Source organism: Scardinius erythrophthalmus (genome assembly GCF_964197995.2).
Source record: "Scardinius erythrophthalmus genome assembly, chromosome: 24".
Lineage (NCBI taxonomy): Eukaryota > Metazoa > Chordata > Actinopteri > Cypriniformes > Leuciscidae > Scardinius > Scardinius erythrophthalmus.
The window spans coordinates 6864916-6887139 of NC_138244.1; the positions used below are offsets into that span (position 1 = coordinate 6864916).

A 22224-nucleotide genomic window follows, 5' to 3' on the forward strand; every position below is an offset into this window, starting at 1 on the left:
CGAAGTAAATGACAAGTAACCTATTGACATAGCCTTTCTAAATTATAGAAAAACTGGGCACACAATGTTAACGTGTGTCTACTTTGTTTAAATTAAATGAATTTGAATTCGTTTAACCACAATATTTATCTTAAATTTATCTGTGACCTCAGCTCAGATTACTGCCGCGGCAGATTACGTCATAAGAGAATAAACTGACACTTTTCAAAGTCTGTGATTACAGCGCCACTCAGCGGTAAAAGGCAGCAAATACACATCCCAATTTTGCCGCCGCGGGAACGGCGGCGGTAAAAGTCGCATTCTGGTTGGGCACCATCTGTAAACCGTGCCCACGCTTTCGCAATCCGTTCCCACGGGTTTTTCATGGATTTGTGGCTCACTCTCATTTTAGAAGAACACGTTGTTAACGAATCTTATTGTATATTGTTTTATTGAATATTAAGTGTAATACATCAAATTGTCTTAACTGTGTCTGCATGTTTAAAGTGATTCTCAATTAAAGCGGGTATGGAGTGAGTAGTTGATACCCTATGGCAACTGTCAAAAAATGATTGATTGTCAGGTGCCCCGCCCCTTCCGGTGACAGGTACCCGCCCCTTTTGGCATATGATCAAAGGGATCAAAGAAGATCAAATGAGATCAAAGGGAGATCAAAGGATCAAAGAGGTTTGACAGTTAGTTTTGACTTTTGATTGACAGGTTGACAGTTAGCATGACTTTTGATTGACAGGTTGACAGTTCGTTTTGGGTTTTGATGCCTTTTTATGCCTTTTGATATTGACAGAAAGTGTTATAACAATATGTCATGGCTATGACAGCTAGTTTTAATTGTTTGATGCCTTTTGAACATGACAGTTAGTGTTTATCGTTTGAAGACACTGTGATTAAACAATACGTCATGGTATCTGACAGAAAGTCTGATTGTTTGAAGCCTATTGAAGCCTTTTGAACATGACAGTTAGTGTGTGTGTGTGTGTTTTTGAAGACACTGTTATAATAATATGACAGCTAGTTCTGGACTTCTGAAGTTGGTATCACACACTAGTTCTGGACTTCTGAAGTTGGTATCACACACGATCCTCGGGCTGTAATGTGAAACTGATAAGAAAAAAACGTGGAAGTTTATCTCACACAAACGTTGAAAAGCCATCCAGTTCTTTTTAAAACAATATAAATGAAATGTTTATAAAATAGCTTACTAAAACCTCACACCAAAAGTTTAAATAAAAAATTGCAACGAGTCTCTCAACCAGAGGCCCCAGCTCGTGTCTGTCTGTGTGTGTGTGTGTCACAGGATTTCCCCCTGCCACCATTTTGTATGGAATGATATTCCGGACATTTTTCAAAAGGAATTGCAAATTGTATTTGCAATTGCGTTTTCAAATTGTGGACGCATAAAATGTAACATAAACCAAACGCAAATGCAAATCGCGCATTACCGTTTGCATTTTCGTTTAAGCGAACGCACAGTGACTGCCAAATTTAAAATGGAAATGCAAAGTCCGTTTGCAACTGTGTTTCCCATATCTTACGAGTCTTGACCCTGTCATATTTAAATAGCAATTTCAATTACCACGTCTGCTTTTTCACTTTCTCAGTATGTAACCAGCCAAAACTCAAATGAAATCGCAATTCCCTTAGTATTTCCATTTCCGATGCCTTGCACGAATTTCACCAACTACCTCCAGTGTTTAAAATAAATCGGCGTCTGTCTGTTCAGGGCATCACCTCTTGACCATCGACTGTGAGTGACGTCACGTCCCAACACGAACACACCCCATAGCATAATCCCACCCTTGACGCTGATTGACAGGTTTCCGTGCAAGGCATCGGAAATGGAAATACTAAGGGAATTGCGATTTCATTTGAGTTTTGGCTGGCTACATACGCGACGCTGAGAAAGTGAAAAAGCAGACGTGGTAATTGAAATTGCTATTTAAATATGACAGGGTCAAGACTCGTAAGATATAGGAAACACAGTTGCAAACGGACTTTGCATTTCCATTTTAACTTTGGCAGTCACTGTGCGTTCGTTTAAACGAAAATGCAAACGGTAATGAGCGATTTGCATTTGCGTTTAGATTATGTCACATTTTATGCGTCCACAATTTGAAAACGCAATTGCAAATACAATTTGCAATTCCTTTTGAAAAATGTCCAGAATACTTTCCATACTTTTGAGCTCTGACATCTGAAACGTGCTGTTCAAACACTGTGATTAAACAAGTCATACAAAAAACATTCTATCCTTTAAAATAATGATCGTGCTAATTTAACTAAGATTGAAAAAACTGTGGAAGTTTATCTCACACTCTGTGTATGTGTGCCAGCAGTGGAGCGCGCATCTGTGTGTGTGTGTGTGTGTGTGTGTGTGTGTTGGTTTTGCTATTCTTGTGAGGACCAAGTATTGAGACGCAACCTGCATTGTGGATATGTGGTATTTTTATATGAAAGCAGGGTTGATTCATTTTTTTTATTCTGTCCACACCAATACTTTGAGTTTTAGGCATCTGTCTTTTAGGCTCGATCCAGAAAACAGACATTGTGTTTATGTCTTAATAATTGTTCTTCTTTTTATGATCTTCTTTTTATTCGGCATAATAAATGCCGAAATGTTTTAACATATCGTAAATTTCAATGGTTAGATATATCATCTAACTATTATATCTAACAATCAAAAGTTATATGTGAAACAAGCTCAGTCGCATTAGAGTTGGATTCTTGTTTATATTGAACATTGTTATTGAAGCGCATGTTTAAAAGAGCTATTATTCTCGGCCTCATCAAAGTTTTCACCGGACCATACCGACTCTGAAACAAGACCAAATATTAGCGCGTAACATTTGTTTGCATTTCTTCTGAACCACCCTGTTTTGAAATTGTTTATCAATTTTTTAACATCACTAGCATAACACTTATCGTATTTCCGGGTGTGATTGTAATGTTTTGTATGGCGTTTTCTTTACACCTTCCCCCGGATATCTGTTTCCTACAGTTAGTAGTAATGTTAGTTAACTCTATGTCTTCTCTTTGTTCATATTCAGTATTCACATGAATTGGTTTGATTTGATAAAATTATGGTTTAAACCATCATCTTCATGTGAGACATTTACATTATATTATACCATCCTAGTTTTTAAATAGCGCTAAAATGTATATTTTATATTTTAACCCTTTATGCGGATATAGAATTCCGCACAAGGTTCTCTGTTCTCTGGTTCTATGTTTTTAAAAATACCGCAAAACAAAGACAAGGACCCTCAAAGTCTGTGCATACAACAAAACACATGTAGGTGTACGATGATTTATTAGAAAATTACTTTTGTTTGAAGAAAAACTTAAACACGGTAATGATGTGTTTAATGTGATATTAATTTTAACTCAATGCGCTAAAGGTCTATGAACTGTAACATTTAACTTAGTTAACTTAAAGCATGCGCAAAATGAAATAGATCCTAACTACTTTCTAAATGTTTGTTACAGAACTTATGGCGAACAATTCACCCATGCATATGTTTAATCAGATTTTGTAACTGGATTGAGTAAAAATAATAAACTTTTCTCTGGTGGCATATGCATAACATGATGCTACTTCTGTTGCATCGTGACTATAATTTACATAGGCTTTCCTGATGATGACACCCTATTCAACCCCTCCAGTGGGGCGAGGGGGCGGACCCCAATCGCTGTCCTAATAAATATTTCAGGACATCGCACGCTCTAGCTATACTCTAGCTCTACTAGGCGCGGACTGCTGTGCTACTGCATCATCTCATTGATCAAAAGTTGAAGGACTGTCAAAGCCCGCTTCAATATTTGCCTGAACCTGATGCAGACTACGCTCCTGACCCAAAAACACAAACTTCCACGCATTCCAACGCACAAACCCTGGACGACTGTACCGCAAGGACTCGCTCAGGAGATTCCAGGAACGAAAAGCATCTTTCATCATCGAATAGTGGACTATTCGAAAAGTTGAAAAAATGGCGACGCAAAACCTGATGGAGAACAAGTATCATCCGGCGTGTGAGTGCGCCACGGGCAAAGAGTGTCCTTTAAGAGCTACGCTAGACTCTATGTTTAAAGATCATTTTAGAGGCCAGATGGTTGGCTTGATGCACAGGATCATCGATGCTGTGTGTGATATGAAAAACGATTGTGCGCAGGATCTCAAAAATGAAATGGATGTCGTAAGAGGCCTGACAAAGTCATGGACTGATGTAACACCCATGTTTTTTAACGGCAAAGAGCCGAACGGCGTAATCCTCAGAAAAGTTCTGGATGTGTTGCGTGCATGTTGTGACGAATTCGAAATCACTGAGATACTCGCTATTTGTACTTTTGTAACGGATCTCTGTGTGTCACTGGTGTCAAAAAATGCAAAAACTGAAGTTGGTGAATTAGTTGAAAGTCTGGTCAACTACATCCTAGAGCAAGACATGATAGCCTGCAGAGATTTTTTATTCTGGTAAGACCATCTTTAAATGTAATTATTGTTTTACCTTACTTTATGTACGTAATGCCGTTCTATCATTTTCTTCACTACTTCACTGTATACTCGAAAGTATAATGTTGAAATAAAAATTTCTGAATGAACAAATGTCTGAGCTCTTAAAAATAGTATTATTATACTATACATAATAATAGTGTTATAATAGTATACATAATAATAATAATAATAATAATAATAATAATAATAATAATAATAATTAGAATAATCAAAAATACTACATGATTTAAAAAGATTAAATATTTAAATATTTGTTTTCTGTATTTTAATTACTGTATTCCCGAGCTGGCAACCATTTCCAAGATGTGAATACCTGAAATTGTGTGGTGATTTTTCAAATTTGCTACTAATTTATTAGTAAACTAATTTATTACAAATTAGTTTTGCTACTAAACTAATTTGCCCGCTGTGTACAGAACAGAAAAAAGGACATTTTGTGGTGTTGAACAAAATTTGATTTTGTTCTTAGCATCAGTTCCTGCATCATAGAGGGTATTTAATAAGTTTAATAAGATTATGTGTTCTGTCATGGATGACTAGACACTAGTCATGGGATATCCAGCAGAGAGAAGGGCTTGAGTGGACACACCCTGTGGTCACATTTTTACCTGCCACCACAAACCTCCTCTCGTCCTCTCGCTCTGCCTTTTCCCCCGCTTCACAACGTAGCCATCCTACAGCTTTCCGTCCCTGCGACAGCCGTAACATCGACCACCACGGAATCCATTTCAGGCCAAATGGAGGAGCAGATGGGTTACTTAAACACGGTATTCAGCAACCTGGCCCTCTCCAGTCCCATTTCCTCCCGTGGAGTTGAGGATATGTCTCACCAGCGACCTCAGACTTGTCACAATCCTGGCATGCTTCGGGAACAGGAACGCCTTGACACCTTTCAGAATTGGACTCTTTCTACAGTAACTCCAGCCGAGCTTGCCAAAAGTGGTTTCTACTACCTTGACCAGGGTGACAGAGTGGCTTGCTTCAGTTGTGGAGGCCAGCTTAGTAATTGGGAACCGGGAGATTGTGCAGTATCAGAGCACCAGAGGCATTACCCCAACTGCCGCTTCGTTCGAGGTGACCGTGCAGATAATGTACCTTTATCTGGTGGCGGCCTTTCCAATGGATCTAACTCGGCAATGCAACAGTGTGAAGAAAGGTTGCTCACATTTGTCAACTGGCCCTCAAGAATAACTGTTCGACCAGACCAATTGGCTAAGGCTGGTTTTTACTATGTTGGTCGTAATGATGACGAGAAGTGCTTTTGTTGTGATGGTGGACTTAGGTGTTGGGAGTCTGGTGATGATCCATAGGTAGAACATGCGAAGTGGTTTCCAAGATGTGAATACCTGTTGCAAGAAAAGGGCCAAGAGTTTGTTCATCAGATTCAAGCAAGATTTCCAAGACTATTTGAACAGCTATTGACTAATGGAGACAGCAACTCAAGAGAATTTGTTGATCGACCTGTTGTACACCTGGGTCCTGGAGAAGACCGTTCAGTGATGATGAACAATCCTGTGGTGAAGCAAACCGTTCAAAACAAAATCCTCTCAAGTGGAGAAAATTACGAAACCGTTCAAGAGTTGGTGTCTGATTTACTAAGTGCAGAAGATGAGAAGAGAGAGGAGGAGTGAGAAAGTAAGTTTCTTACTTTTCTTAAGAAACATCATCTTGCCATGTCACAGCACCTAAAAAGTGTGCAGAGCTTAATGGACCATCTTCTAGAGGAGAACGTCATCTCACAGAAAGAGTATGACATTATTCGTAACTGTTCTACAGTCAAGCAGCAGACAGGGCAGCTCATTGAGTTCTGTCGAAAGCTCATTGAGTCAGCTCATTGCGTCCTGTCGAAAGGAAATGCTGCAGCAGAGGTCTTCTGCAACTGGATCAAGAAGAATGATGTCTGCCTGCTGAGAGAACTGATGGCCCAGACAAATGAAGCTGCATCACCGAGTCAAGATCTTTCAGACTTGCCTATGGAGGAACAGTTAAGAAGACTTCAAGAGGAGCGAACATGCAAAGTTTGCATGGATAAGGAAGTGAACATTGTCTTCATCCCTTGTGGTCACCTAGTTGTGTGCAAAGAATGTGCGTCTTCTCTGCGCAAGTGCCCCATATGTAGAGGATTGGTCAAAGGTGCTGTCTGTACTTTCCTATCATAAAGTTTTCCTAGCATTTGGATTTGCAAATTTACATTTAACTTGATGAATAAAAACAATGTAACCAAAAAAATTATAATTTTTTTTTACAACTTGGTCTAAATAAGAGCAACGTCGAGTCCTCGGATTTCTTAAAAACAACAAAACATTGTGACAAACTTTGACAACATGTTGTATGGACAAAAATACTGTTTGAAATATTTTTGTATAAATAAGATCTAAGACGCCTAAGTACAGTTTTTGCTTTTATTTTTTTATTATTTTAATCTAAAGTATTTGAACAGACGCTGTTTAGTAAACATAATACATAAGTCTTCTAAGAAGATAAATAGAAGATATGATTTTAATAAAACTTTTATTGACATATATAAATATCTAATTTAAACTTTTAAGGTTATGCTTTTAAAAGAATTTAGTATAAAACTATGGATGTACTCTGGAACGCGGACTAGATTTACTGTGACATTATCTTCCGAGGCTCATCTGATCTGTAACTCCTCTCATCTCTGTGAGGGTCTGGAACATTTATTTCACACTGTAGTTTATCTCTGAAGGATCTTGGGCTGTTTTGTTTATGACAACTTAAACTATTTGCTTTTTTTTATTGTTGCATAAAAAACTACTTCACCTCTCTGGCAGTGGCGTATCCAGGACATTTTTACTGGGGTGGCCAAGATGGGACACAAAACTAGAGTGGGGTGGCCATATATAGCCTACTATAAAGTAATGTTATGTAAACCTTCAAACTCTTATGAACAATAGAGGATTTTAATAATAGTAACAAAGTGCAAACTTTATTTTTAAATAATGGTACTATTTCATAAAATGTAAGATATAGTCACAGGCCTATTTAGGAAATGTGTTTACTATAGTCTGTTATTAATTACCGTAGTGGGAATAGGATTTAGGCTACTCAATTAACTTGTCCATTAACTTGTCTGAAAATGCACTTGTGTTTATCTGCAAAAAGGTTCACATACACTAGATTGCAGCCTAGGCTACTTTTAATGTAAATATAATGTTAGTCGTTTGTTTTTCAATTCATAACACATGTGGACAATATGGAGTGAGCTGTAGTCTCTGTCTTATATATTCTTAAATTCTGTCTTATATTTTTTATATATTTATTTATTGTTTTAACAATTTTTATATTTATTATGCACTGGCCGTAGAGCATTGCAATTTCATTGTATACTTGATATACATTGACAATAAAGATTCTTACTTAGATTCTTACTTACTTTTTAAAGTCTACATTAGAGACCTGCGCAGGACGGATTTCTCCCTTAATAATTCCTAAAAAGCTGACATCTCAGTTCATCGTGATCTCACAAATCTCTGTTATTATCAATGAAACTGGCTGCATAATGAATCTTTCATAATATATACACTTTGTTTGCTATAATCAGATGATTTGCCAGTAGCCTATGCAGAAATCAGCACTGAACAAAAAGTCCATTTTGAGCGGTGAGGGGATTCTATCTTAAATGTCTCTGATTGGCCACTGCGTTCAAGAAATCAACACATATGTCTGTGATTGGCTACATTGTTGCAAATGCAAACATGTTATACATAGAGACTCTGGCCTGTAAATCGTTTCTATTTTGTTTTAGTTGTTCTTGTTGCTTTTGTGCAACAGATGAATGACAATTTATTTGTTTTTAGATGTTCAATTTATAGATAATTCTATTTTGCGGGAGTCCCGCGAATCGTTTTACTCTCCCGCAACCAGCACACACACGAGTGCATTACCGCCCGTGCCCGCACTCGGCCATCAGATCTATATTCCCGAGCCGCACTCTGCTGCGTTGGGTCCCGACCATACCTCTCAATCGACTGATTCCAGCGATTTTATTGTTGTTGTATTGTTGCAACTGTGTGACCGTCACCGTCCTCTTGTTTCACGGACTAGCAGCAGCAGGTGCACCGTGCAGCGCACGTACTTTCATCTCATAAGTCACCTGACCTGCATGGCCAAACGTCCGCTGAGCAGAAATCAGCTCTCAAAGTCTCAGTTTGACCGTTACTGTGTTAGTTAAAAAATGTAAACTGGCCCTAAATCAGTTGATCAGCTGTCATCATTGATTGACAACATTTCTCATTTCTTGTGTTGACGAACTTGACCAACTACCTATCAGATCTGGGGTGGCCACAGGGGTGGCCAATGAGCTTTCAGGGGTGGCCCCGGCCACCCCAGGCCACCCCCTAGAATCGCCACTGCTCTCTGGAAATGTAAGATGTTTTTTATTTATAGATTTGTTTACATTTGATTAAATTATTTCATTTTTGAAAATGTCGTTTTCTGTGATGGTCGTGTTTAGGTATACGGGATAGAATATGCAGTTACGGTACAAAAACCATTATGGCTATAGAAAGCCGTAAAAATTGAAACCCCGCATGGACAAAAAATGCTGATTTAAGACGACTAAATACAGTTTTTCAAACATCTAATGTTTTTGAACAGACATTGTTTAATAACAATTATACTTTAGGTCACCGTTAGACAAAATCATTACAGTAATCTTCTAAAAGATAAATAGAAGACATGAATGTATTCAAACTTTAAAGATTTTTTAAAGAAAGAAAGTTAAGAACTTTAAACTTCAGACTAAAACAATCTTTCATTTTAAAAGATCACATTTAAACTTTTACGATTATGCTTTGAAATAAATTTAGTATGAACAAAACTTTGGCTCTGGAAAGGCTTTAGCAGACAAACATTACAGTTACAGATTACAGGTTCACAGTTTCTAAATGTTTTCATTGTTGCTCTCTCTGAAGATAGGCCTATGTGGTAATTTGCTCACAGATACAACTTAAGGAATTATTGAACATTTTACAGGTGTGAGATGACTTTTGTGGCTCTCTAAAAATGTAAGGTGTTTTTATTTGTATATTTATTTAGCTAAAACTTTGTTTACATTTTATTTAATTATTTATTTATTGATTTATTTCATTTTTGAAAATGTACAAATGTAGGTTTCTGTGATGGTCGTGTTTAGGTGTACGGGATAGAATATGCAGTTACGGTACAAAATTCATTATGGCTATGAAAAGCCCCCACCATAAAAATTTAAACCCCAGCATGGACAAAAAAAAAAAAAAAAAAAAAATGCTGATTGAATCTTTTCACATAAATGAGAATAAGTACAGTTTTTCAACAGACATTGTTTAATAACAATTATACCTTAGGTTCAATTTAAACAAAATCATTACAGTAATCTTCTAAAAGGTAAATAGAAGATGTGTATGTATTCAAACTTTAAAGATTTTATTTAAACAGTCGGATGATCTTTAAACAAGATATCATTTAAACTTTTAAGATTATACTTCTTAAAAATAAACTCAGCACCTGATATCCTGATCGCTGAATTTGTGTGACTCTCTCTCACACACACACACACACACACACACACACACACACACACACACACACACACACACAGATGCGCGGTCCCCTGCTGGCACACATACACAGAGTGTGAGATAAACTTCCACAGTTTTTTCAACCTTAGTTAAATTAGCACGATCATTATTTTAAAGGATATTTTTTGTAGAATGTTTTTTGTATGACTTGTTTAATCACAGTGTCTGAACAGCACGTTTCAGATGTCAGAGCTCAAAAGGGTGGCAGGGGGAAATCCCGTGACACACACACACACACACACACACACACACACACACACACACACACACACACACACACACACACACACAGACAGACACGAGCTGGGGCCTCTGGTTGAGAGACTTGTTGCAATTTTTTATTTAAACTTTTGGTGTGAGGTTTTAGTAAGCTATTTTATAAACATTTCATTTATATTGTTTTAAAAAGAACTGAATGGCTTTTCAACGTTTGTGTGAGATAAGCTTCCACAGTTTTTTCTTATCAGTTTCACATTACAGCCCTTATATGTAGGGAGGATCGTGTGTGATACCAACTTTAGAAGTCCAGAACTAGCTGTCATATTATTATAACAGTGTCTTCAAAAACACATACACTAACTGTCATGTTCAAAAGGCTTCAATAGGCTTCAAACAATCAGACTTTCTGTCAGATACCATGACGTATTGTTTAATCACAGTGTCTTCAAACGATTAACACTAACTGTCATGTTCAAAAAACATCAAACAATTAAAACTAGCTGTCATAGCCATGACATATTGTTATAAAACTTTCTGTCAATATCAAAAGGCATCAAAAGGCATCAAAACCCAAAACGAACTGTCAACCTGTCAATCAAAGTCATACTAACTGTCAACCTGTCAATCAAAAGTCAAAACTAACTGTCAAACCCCTTTGATCCTTTGATCTCCCTTTGATCTAATTTGATCTTCTTTGATCCCTTTGATCCTATGCCAAAAGGGGCGGGGTACCTGACAATCAATCATTTTTTGACAGTTGCCATAAGGTATCAACTACTCACCCCATACCCGCTTCAATTGAGAATCACTTTAAACATGCAGACACAGTTAAGACAATTTGATATTCAATAAAAAATATACAATAAGATTCGTTAACACCGTGTTCTTCTAAAATGAGAGTGAGCCACAAATCCGTGACAAACCCATGGGAACGGATTGCGAAAGCGTGGGCACGGTTTATGAATTTGTGGGTACAGATTGCAAAAACTGAAGGCACGGTTTACAAATCTGAGAGCGCGGATTAGAAACTCGTTGGTACGGTTTATTAATCCGTGGGCACGATTTGTTAAACCGAGGGAACAGTTTGAGAATTCGTGAGTACGGTTTATAAACTGAGCGGACGGATTGCAAAACCGTCGCCACGGATTGTTTTTTTTTCCCCACTGTCACGTAACCACACACAAGGAACAGGGGATCCAATTGCAGTGTTTATTTAAGGGAAAATCCGTACTCACAAAACTTGGTCTAGGCAAAGGTCAAATCCAAAAGGGCAATCCAAAACATAAGAAATAAACATGAACAGGGCAAAAACAAACTTCAGAAGTGGTGGACATAAAACAAGGACTCCGTGACAAACACTGAAACTGACAGGGTATATATACACAAGTGCTAAACGAGGTGACGAGAAACAGCTGAACACAATGAACACTCAGTGACAGACAGAATGCTGGGAATTGAAGTCAAATGTGAAAGACACCGTGAGAACGAGGACCTCTAGTGACAACCCAGGGAAACACAACCAGACACTGTGACAGTACCCCCTCCCTACGGAGCGGCTACCAGACGCTCCATAACGTAACTACAACACAACACAAGAGTTCAGGAGGGAGGTGGAATGGTGGAGGATCAGGGGGAGGGATGGTGGGCCAGGTCCATGGCGAGGAACAAGGACAGGGAGTGATGGCTTAACTGGTGGCCAGGACGGAGACGACAGTTCATCTGGCGGCCAGGGCGGAGACGACAGTCCGTCTGGCGGCCAGGACGGCGACGACAGTCCATCAGGCGGCCAGGGCGGAGCAGACAGTCCCTCGGGCGGCCACGGCGGAGACTTTCCCTCGGGCGGCCAGGGCGGAGACTTTTCCTCGGGCGGCCAGGGCGGAGATGCCCCCTCGGGCGGCCACGGCGGAGACGACAGTCCATCGGGTGGCCAGGGTGGAGACGACCCCTCGGGCGGCCACGACGGAGACGACAGTCCATCGGGCGGCCAGGGCGGAGACGACCCCTCGGGCGGCCACGGCACTGGAACAGACACCAGCTCGGGCTCAGAAACAGACACCACCGGCTCGGGCTCAGGAACAGGCACCACTGGCTCGGGCACTGGAACTGGCACCACCGGCTCGGGCACTGGAACTGGCACCACCGGCTCAGGCACTGGAACAGACACCACCGGCTCAGGCACTGGAACAGACACCACCGGCTCAGGCACTGGAACAGACACCACCGGCTCAGAAACAGACACCACCGGCTCGGGCTCAGGAACAGGCACCACCGGCTCGGGCAGTGGAACTGGCACCACCGGCTCGGGAACTGGCACCACTGGCTCAGGTTCAGGAACAGACACAGACACAAACACAGACACAGACACAGACACAAACACAGACACAGACACTGGCTCGGGCTCAGGAACAGGCACCACCGGCTCGGGCAGTGGAACTGGCACCACCGGCTCGGGAACTGGCACCACTGGCTCAGGTTCAGGAATAGACACAGACACAAACACAGACACAAACACAGACACAGACACAGACACAAACACAGACACAGACACTGGCTCCGGCTCAGGAACAGACACTGGCTCCGGCTCAGGAACAGACACTGGCTCCGGCTCAGGAACAGACACTGGCTCCGGCTCAGGAACAGACACTGGCTCCGGCTCAGGAACAGACACTGGCTCCGGCTCAGGAACAGACACTGGCTCCGGCTCAGGAACAGACACTGGCTCCGGCTCAGGAACAGACACTGGCTCCGGCTCAGGAACAGACACTGGCTCCGGCTCAGGAACAGACACAGGCTCGACGGCGGCCATCTTGTCCGAAGACACAGGCTCGGCGGCGGCCATCTTGTCCCCTCTCCGTCCGCGACGGCGAGACGGTGGCACCACTTGATCCTCCACCATCCCAGAGTCGAAGGGGGGCCATGGTGGAGAGCGGTGCTGGACTCCCCCTCGACCCACCAGTCCTCCACGACCTCCACGGGTCCCACGGAAAACTACCAGGCGGGTTCCCCTAAACAAGTCTCTCCTCTCCCGCTCGGTGGCTGGGGAAGAGAAACCCGAAAACATACTGCTGGATCCTTGTTGTGACGGAGTCCTTCTGTCACGTAACCACACACAAGGAACAGGGGATCCAATTGCAGTGTTTATTTAAGGGAAAATCCGTACTCACAAAACTTGGTCTAGGCAAAGGTCAAATCCAAAAGGGCAATCCAAAACATAAGAAATAAACATGAACAGGGCAAAAACAAACTTCAGAAGTGGTGGACATAAAACAAGGACTCCGTGACAAACACTGAAACTGACAGGGTATATATACACAAGTGCTAAACGAGGTGACGAGAAACAGCTGAACACAATGAACACTCAGTGACAGACAGAATGCTGGGAATTGAAGTCAAATGTGAAAGACACCGTGAGAACGAGGACCTCTAGTGACAACCCAGGGAAACACAACCAGACACTGTGACACCCACAGGGGACTTCCCGGGCTCCGTAGTACGCTACGCAGTGTAATCACTGGGGTCTGTCTTTTGTTGGATCGCGCCGTTCGTGTCTGACCCATGGAAGAGACGGAATTCACTTCACTTCAATTCACTTCAGAGACGGAGATCAGCAAGCAAGGTAAAAAAAAGAAAAAAAAAACATTCTGTGTGTGTTGACAGGATTGTGCCCAGTTTAACCTATGTTATAACGTTACAACATGGCGGTAACGAACTTTACCACGGTAAACTGAGCTAACGTTTCATTTTACAGACTTTGTTAGATTATTGAATTGTCGAGTTAAAATATGCCAACGAGCAACGCGTTTACATTAACAATACATGTGAATAAACTAATGTGAAATTCTGTTTTGGTTGTAGATGTTGGCCTACTAATGAGAACCTTTATAGTTTTAGCATTAGTTTGCAAACTATAACATATTTTAGTTTTTTTTTTTAATGGAATGTAATATTTGCTTCCATTTTTATATGTGTTTAAAGGCAACCGCAACAAAGCGCCAATTTGCGCCAGTGACTTATAGCAAGATTCCAGAGGTAGGCCATTTGTGATATATTTTGAGATAGGTTTGCTGAAATGATTAGCAATATGTAAAAATTTCTTTGGAGCCACTGGTGCAGAGTAGGTAGGTTACAATATCTTATAAAATCTCTATAAAAATAAGACTCTACCATTGCAGTCCCACCTGACCAGGAAGGTCCTAATATCAGCACACAGGTAGGTTAACTACTGTAGGAAGGAGAATGATCATCACACAGTGATTTCTTACATGTGTCTTACTGTGTATTTGTCTCAAACAGGAACCCCTTCACTGCAGACACTTCTCTCTCTCTCTCTCTCTCTCTCTCTCTCTCTCTCTCGCTCTCTCGCTCTCTCTCGCTCTCTCGCTCTGTCTGTCTCTCTCTGTCTGTCTCTCTCTCTCTCTCTCTCTCTCTCTCTATCTATCTCTATCTCTCTCTCTCATATAGTGTTGGAACCGGGATCTCCTCTGAAGGACAGAGTACATTTGTGTTTGTGGACACGCATGCAGACCAGGGAACATTCTGATGTTGTCAATCAAGTTCTGAACAGGAACCAATCTTTGGAGAAGTTCATTTATTCGCAAAGGTGTTGGCTTTTTAAAGATTATTTTGATGATGATTTTTACTCCTATGCTGTAGAAAAGATGGAGGAGTAGACAGTCAGACATTGATAATAATAAATGTTTCTAGAGCATCAAAGAGACTTCTTTCAAAAACATTAAGACACTTAAATGCTTCTTTTGGCCACCAGTGTACATGAATCCAACAAATATTTGGAAATAAGTGAAATTATTTTTAAGGTGGGGTTATGTGTCATGTATTGTGAAGAGAACTGTGTTTTGTCCTGCCTGTGTTGGACATTTCCTTTTTGACTGCTTAAAAATGTATTTATATTCTGTAGTTTTATGAATGTAATGGTTGATATTTCATTATAATACTTAACAAACAATTGGCTAAACAACCAATGACTCTACATTCATTTAGTCAAATGCTAATGTTTTGTTTAGGATTTTATGTATGTTTTAACAATGTGTGCAGTGAAGGACAGCACATAATGAGTTAATTGAACACATTTACACATCTTTGTGCTTACCTTTCTGACATATTGCCTTTGTTAAAATCATTAACACAATGAATGAGTTAAAATTAACACAAAAAAATGTTCCCTAAAAAAAAATGTCCCTAAACTCACCCATTAATGTGTAAAAATTTCACACATCATTAGACAAGAAATGTGCAGTTCTGTAATGTTGTCAGGTCCAAATAACCACACACACACTCAAATTTCCTTGTGCAATTGTTATGTATTTTATATACATTAAGTGAAGAATGAGAATCATCCAGTTTTATTTGCCAGAATCCTTGATTAGCGTCCAGGACTGAGAATATCTTTGCATTTGGCATGCAAATAGAGTAATTTCCCACACATATACAGATAGACTGAAGCATATCTCCATCGATTATGCAGCTGACACTCGGCCCCTGAAGTTAGGCACGTCGTGACCTTCCAGGTCGCAGATTTGGGTTGCTGGGTGCCAACATGTCCAGAACAACAACTCAGTCAATCTCCAATAATGCCGCTTGTTTCTTAACCTGTAACCAAGAAGACTAACACACACACCGACACACAGCTTTTCCAAGGTTGGATTTGGCCAGGCTCTAACTATAAACAGGAGAGTCGTCTCAAAACATCAAGATAATGCATTCTTTCCTCATGGAGAGTTACACTTTAGTCTAACTGGAAGGTAAGGCTTTAACAAAGAAATGATCCCTTAAATATTGGCTTCAATGACCCCTATATGTTTTGACACGTGAAGACCTTTCTCAAACACAAAACAAGTGCCTATTTCATTTCTGGAAGCCGGGCTAAATGAGCAAGCACTGTTACTGTGTGTGGGTGGATTCCTACAGTGGTTCAAGCTGCAAGAAATGCCGAATGACTAAAGAAACGTTATTAGCAAGATGGTAGAAAACTAGTTGTTTCGAATCGTGTGAAACTCAGCACAGTGGTGACACCTGCTGGTCAAAACTGTGTAAATGCAATGAGAACGTACTCGGTTACTAACGTAACCTCGGTTCTCTCTAGAAGAGGGAACGAGTATTGCGTAAGTAGCTTACGCATCGGGAAAGTCTTCTTTCTTCGAGATCTGAAGCCAAAAAATTATCCTTAATTTTGTATTCATTGTCAACGCAGTGCAGCAGCCGACAGACCTAGGCAGGCTGTATAAGCGTGCTCATTGGCTGCTCGGCTGCAACTGCTTAAGCTTATCGGTGAGCGCTCTGAACGCGGCAACCAATGAGGGCGCTTCGCGCCCTCCACACCCTTCTAACCGTCAGAATGGGCGTGGCCAGCGTGTATATATTCAGCGCTCACAGGCTAAAATTCTGGTTTTCGCAGTCTGAAGCGCAAAAGCTCGTGGCGCGACACGGCAGGTTACGCAATACTCGTTCCCTCTTCTAGAGAGAACCGAGGTTACGTTAGTAACCGAGTACGTTCTCTTACGAGAGGTTCTCTCGTATTGCGTAAGTAGCTTACGCATCGGGAACCCTTTGTCAACGCCGTGTGCGCCGAGCATCCAGCCCATGAATCCCAGGGGAACCGGGGAAAACACTCTGCTGGAAAATGTGGCCGGTCGAGAGACGGGCCAGCGTAGTACATGCACTTCATGCAGCATATGAAATAGAGCGGCGCGGCCGGTCTATAAACATAGCAGCACAACAGTAGGGCCGGCGGAGCGAGCCCATACAGTACATAAGCACTCATAAGGGTAGGAGAAAACGACATAGTCGGTCTCACATGAAGAGAAAAATTCCCGTGCGGCAGAAAATAATGCGGGCGGCCAGCAGCGCGGGCCAGCACCGATAACAGCGCGTAACGAGAAATAGGAAACAGAACGGATCAGCCGGTCTGAGTCAAACACTTCACCCTGAGTAGTTACCAGAATAGCGCCAGCATATGAACGTAGTCTGCACACGGGAGCTGGGCAGAGCATACATGTCACTTATACCGACAATATTTTTGCCTGTAGGGCAGGAACTTCCAGGTTATAAAACCTCACGAATGTAGACGGGGAGGCCCAGCCCGCCGCCGTACAAATGTCGTGGATAGAAATTCCGCTGGACCAGGCCCACGACGAGGCCATGCCTCTAGTGGAATGGGCTCTGATGCCCAGAGGGCACTGCAGGTGTTTGGAGGCATAAGCTGCTGCTATCGCGTCCACTATCCACCTGGACAAGCTCTGCTTCGAGGCGGCAAGACCTTTGGTGCGTCCGCCGAAGGAAACAAAGAGCTGCTCTGAACGCCTGAAAGCGGCGGAGCGCGTGATGTAAACTCTCAGCGCCCGGACAGGGCATAGGAGGTTATCACTGTCCCCACTATCGGATGCTGGCAGAGCCGAGAGGGAAATAACTTGTGCCCTAAACGGGGTTCCAATCGCTTTGGGGATGTAACCGTGCCTCGGTCTGAGAATGACTTTCGAGTCATTCGACCCGAACTCGAGACATGCAGGGCTAACAGATAGCGCGTGCAAATCACCCACTCGTTTGACTGAAGACAGAGCTATCAGAAAAACGGTTTTAAGCGACAGATACTTTAGATCCGTGGATTCAAGCGGTTCAAAGGGAAAAGCCTTTAGGGCCGCCAGGACCAAGGACAGATCCCACGAGGGAACCGAGGGGGGCCGCGGGGGGTTCATCCGTCTAGCTCCTCTGAGGAAGCGGATAATGAGCTCATTCCTTCCCATTGCCCGGCCGAGCGTCGTCTCAGCGAACGCTGTAATAGCGGCCACATATACTTTGAGCGTGGAAGGGGATCTGCCCTTTTCCAACAGCTCTTGCAAGAAGGAGAGCACCCGCGGGACCCCGCATGCGCGCGGATCCAGGTTTTGAGTAGCGCACCATTTAGAAAACACCGACCATTTAGACGCGTAGAGCCGTCTCGTGGAGGGGGCTCTAGACTGCGTGATCGTGTTCACGACCCCTTCTGACAGGTCAACGGGTATCCGTTGATCACCCATGCATGCAGCGACCAGCGCTCTGGATGGGGATGCCAGATCGATCCAGCGGCTTGGGAGAGGAGATCCTTTCTCACCGGGATCGGCCATGGGGGTGAGTGCGACAGCCTCACTAGCTCTGGGTACCAAGTTTGGTTTTCCCATCGCGGGGCTATAAGCAGCACTGAGTGGTGCGTTTCTCTGATCCTCGAAATGACCTGTGGCAACAGGGAGATTGGAGGAAAAGCATACAGCGGGAGGCTGGGCCATGTCTGGGACAGCGCGTCCTCGCTCTTCGAGTAAAACTTCGGGCATTGAGCATTGTCTTTCGACGCAAAGAGGTCGATTTCTGCTCTGCCGAATAGGCGCCAGAGAAACTGGACTGTCTGGGGGTGCAGAGACCATTCTCCCGGGGGAATGCTGTCCCTGGACAGTCTGTCTGGACCGACATTCAGGTGGCCCGGCACGTGCGCGGCTCTCAGCGAGCGCAGCGAGCGGTAAGCCCACACGAGGAGGCGTTCTGTCAGCCTGCACAGGTTCCTGGATCTGACACCGCCCTGTCGGTTCACATAGGATACCACGGACATGTTGTCCGAGCGGACTAGCACATGGTGATCCCGTATGAATGGGAGGAAGCGCCTGAGCGCGTTCTCGACCGCTATCATCTCCAAACAGTTTATGTGGAGGCATCTTTCCCGGTCTGACCATAGGCCAAAAGCCGGTTTGCCCTCGAACAGAGCGCCCCAGCCTGAGGTGGAAGCGTCCGTCGAGATAACTTTGCGGTGTGAGATAGCTCCCATTGTCACTCCCCGCTGGTACCAGTCGGCCGCTAACCAGGGCTTCAGAGCTGAAACGCAGCTCTGAGTCACTCTGATGCGAATACCGCCGGAAGCCCATGCTCTGTGAGGCACTCGGGCATTCAGCCAGCGTTGTAGCGGGCGCATTCGTAAAAGACCCAGCCGAAGCACTGCTGCGGCTGAGGCCATACAACCCAGTAGCCTCTGAAATGTTTTGAGAGGTACGGTGCTGCCCGGCCGGAGGGACGCGGCCAGGCGTCGAATGCAGCGCGCGCGCTGTGTCGACAGGCGGGCTGTCATCGCTACAGTGTCCAGATCCAAACCCAGAAAAGAGGTTGATTGACTGGGCACGAGCGAGCTCTTGGTCCAGTTGACCGTAAGCCCCAGGCTGTCCAGATGGCTTAAAAGCACTGTTCTGTGGGCGATGAGTTCGGCCTCTGACTGTGCTAGGATCAGCCAATCGTCCAAGTAGTTCAAAATTCGCATTCCCCGACCCCTCAGGGGAGCGAGAGCCGTGTCCATGCACTTCGTGAATGTGCGAGGTGCCAAAGACAGGCCGAACGGCAGGACGGTGTACTGATATACCTGACCGTCGAAGGCGAATCTCAAGAATGGCCTGTGACGGGGTATTATCTGGATCTGAAAGTATGCGTCTTTCAGATCGAGAGATATAAACCAGTCCCTCGGGCGAATTTGCGCGAGGATTTGTCTGGTTGTGAGCATTTTGAACGGTCTTTTCATAAGAGCCTTGTTCAAACGTCTCAGATCTACAATTGGTCTGAGAGCTCCGTCCTTCTTGGGAACGAGGAAATAACGGCTGTAAAAGCCCGACTCGCTCATGGAAGGGGAAACCGGTTCTATTGCCCTTTTGCACAGAAGTGTGGCTATTTCTGCTCGAAGTAGATGTGCTACTTCCCCATTCACTCTGGTCTCGACACGCGCTTGAAAGCGCGGAGGGCGGCGAGCGAACTGCAGAGTATAGCCTCGTTTTACTGTGCTCAGCACCCATTCTGGTCTCCTCAAAAGCCACCGCCTGGAATAGCTTCCCACGCTTTCGCGTGTGCGGCCAGGGGCAGAATAGCCTCCGGGCTCTGATCGCCGCTGATCGCGGGCTCGAGAGCTCGAAACGGAGGGGCGGGCGTGATGCGCGCGCTCTTGGTGCTTAGATACGGCGGGTCGCTCACAGCGGTGACCGGCCGTTTTACACACAGCGTCCCGGTGGCTTTTGACGGGGAACATACAGTGTGAAGCACGACGCTCGAAGGCGGCGTCGGGGGCGAAGTAAGAGAGCGGATGTGTGAGCGCGTGGAAGCGGGCACAGCATCCGTGTTTATAACCTGACCGGTACAGAGGGGTTGTGTAACAGAGCGGGCAGTGGGTAGGTGTGGGCACAGCGGGGTGGACACATGACCTACTTTTGACACTCGAGCGGCTTGTGCCAGCTTTATGCGAGTGGGCTCTGTGAGAGACACGGGGTTTACAGTGCTTGTGTGCAGAGGTGAACACAGATAAGTGGGCACATTTACTGCATTTGAAACACTTACAGCGCGAGGCGCGCGACCAGGCATAATACTCTCTTTGAGATTTCTCTGGGTCGCCGTGAAAACGGCGGTTGTGTGCAGGCGAGAGGGTGAGTTCACCGGCTCGTTGGCTGCGAAATGAGTGTCTGCAGTAACCGTGGCAACGGGGACTGACAGGGCTTGAAGCTTTGACGACGGTCCGGCCGCGGCGGGACCCAATCGTCGCTTCTCTCCTCGGGCTAGGAGGATTTTGGAGGCTCAGGCTTCACCGCGATCCTCTGCCGGGGTCCCCGGGGAGGCGGCGGTCTAGCGCGGCTGGTCGAGCGAGAGCGAGGGCGGCCGCCCTGTCGTCGCTGCGAGGACGGAGGTCGAGCTGGACGCTGGGCAGAGCTTTGTGCAGGCTGGTCCGAAGGACGGCGTGCAGCGGGTCTGGAGCGTCGAGGCAGAAACAAATTCATTGCCTCAGAAGTCTTTTTCACCTCCGAAAAGCGGTCGACGATCCCGCTAACCGCTGGGCCGAACAGGCCGGTGGGGGAGAGGGGGGCGTTGAGAAACACCGCGCGCTCAGACTCCCTCATGTCCGCGAGCGTGAGCCAGAGATGCCTCTCTGTAACTGACAGAGAGGCCATGCACCTTCCAATGGCCTGGGCAGCGGATTTCGTGGCGCGAAGGGAAAGATCCGTCGCGCTCCTCAAATCCGTAAGGGAAGCAGGCTCCGAGCGCTTCTCGTCCAGATCACGAAGGAGGTTAGCCTGGAGAATCTGCAGTACTGCCATAGAGTGGAGTGCTGATGCGGCCTGCCCCGCGGCGGCGAAAGCGCGGCCGACGAGGGCTGAAGTGGTCCTGCATGCTTTGGACGGGAGGGCAGCCTTTGAGCGCCAACGAGAGGGCGGGCAAAGGTGCGCTGCGACCGCCTCCTCCACAGGGGGGATGGAATTATACCCCTTCTCAGCGGCGCCGTCAACCTGTGAGAGCGTCGATGAGGCATGTGAAGACACTCTCGCGGAGAATGGAGCATTCCACGACTTCGAGAGCTCGCTGTGAAGCTCCGGCAGGAAGGGTGCTTTTCTGGACGCCGGCTGTCGGCGGCGGTGGTGAAGGAAGCAGCCGTCGAGTCTGTTCGGGGCTGGCTCTTCCGGGGAAGACCAGTCAAGGCCCAGCTGTTCGACAGCTCGCGTGAGGAGGCGTAAAAGTTCCGCGTCCTCGCCCGCTCGAGATCGGCCTGAATCCTGGACTGACGAGGAGGCAGTGGACCATTCCTCACTGTCAGAGGCCAGGAGAGAACAGCTGTCCGCGGCGCGTTCACCAAAGTCATCCGCCTCATCCCCTGAAGCGGCGGAGGCGCGGGCGAGAGCCGGCGGCTGCGCGGCCGAGAGGGGGGGCGGGGAAGGCGAGGGAGAAGCTCGAAGGAGAGACTCCGGCGAGCTTCTGTGCGCCTGGTTGGTCTCCGGCGGTCGCTGTGAGCGGCGCTTCTTCTTGCGCGGCCCAGCAGGGACGGGCGGGGAGACATGCTGATCGAAAACTTCAAGCCGAGCCCGCAGGGTCGACATTGAAAGTTCCTCGCACTCGGGGCAGCCGCCCGTGGAGAGT

General features: G+C 45.0%; 1 pseudogene across 1 annotated transcript; it reads left to right on the forward strand.

Annotated features, from left to right (window-relative positions):
• Positions 1-3983: 3983 nt before the first annotated feature.
• On the forward strand, positions 3984-6669 carry LOC308684249 (putative inhibitor of apoptosis; annotated as a pseudogene). Its single transcript has 2 exons — positions 3984-4190; positions 5076-6669. The product of its transcript is annotated as a putative inhibitor of apoptosis (transcript).
• Positions 6670-22224: the final 15555 nt, after the last annotated feature.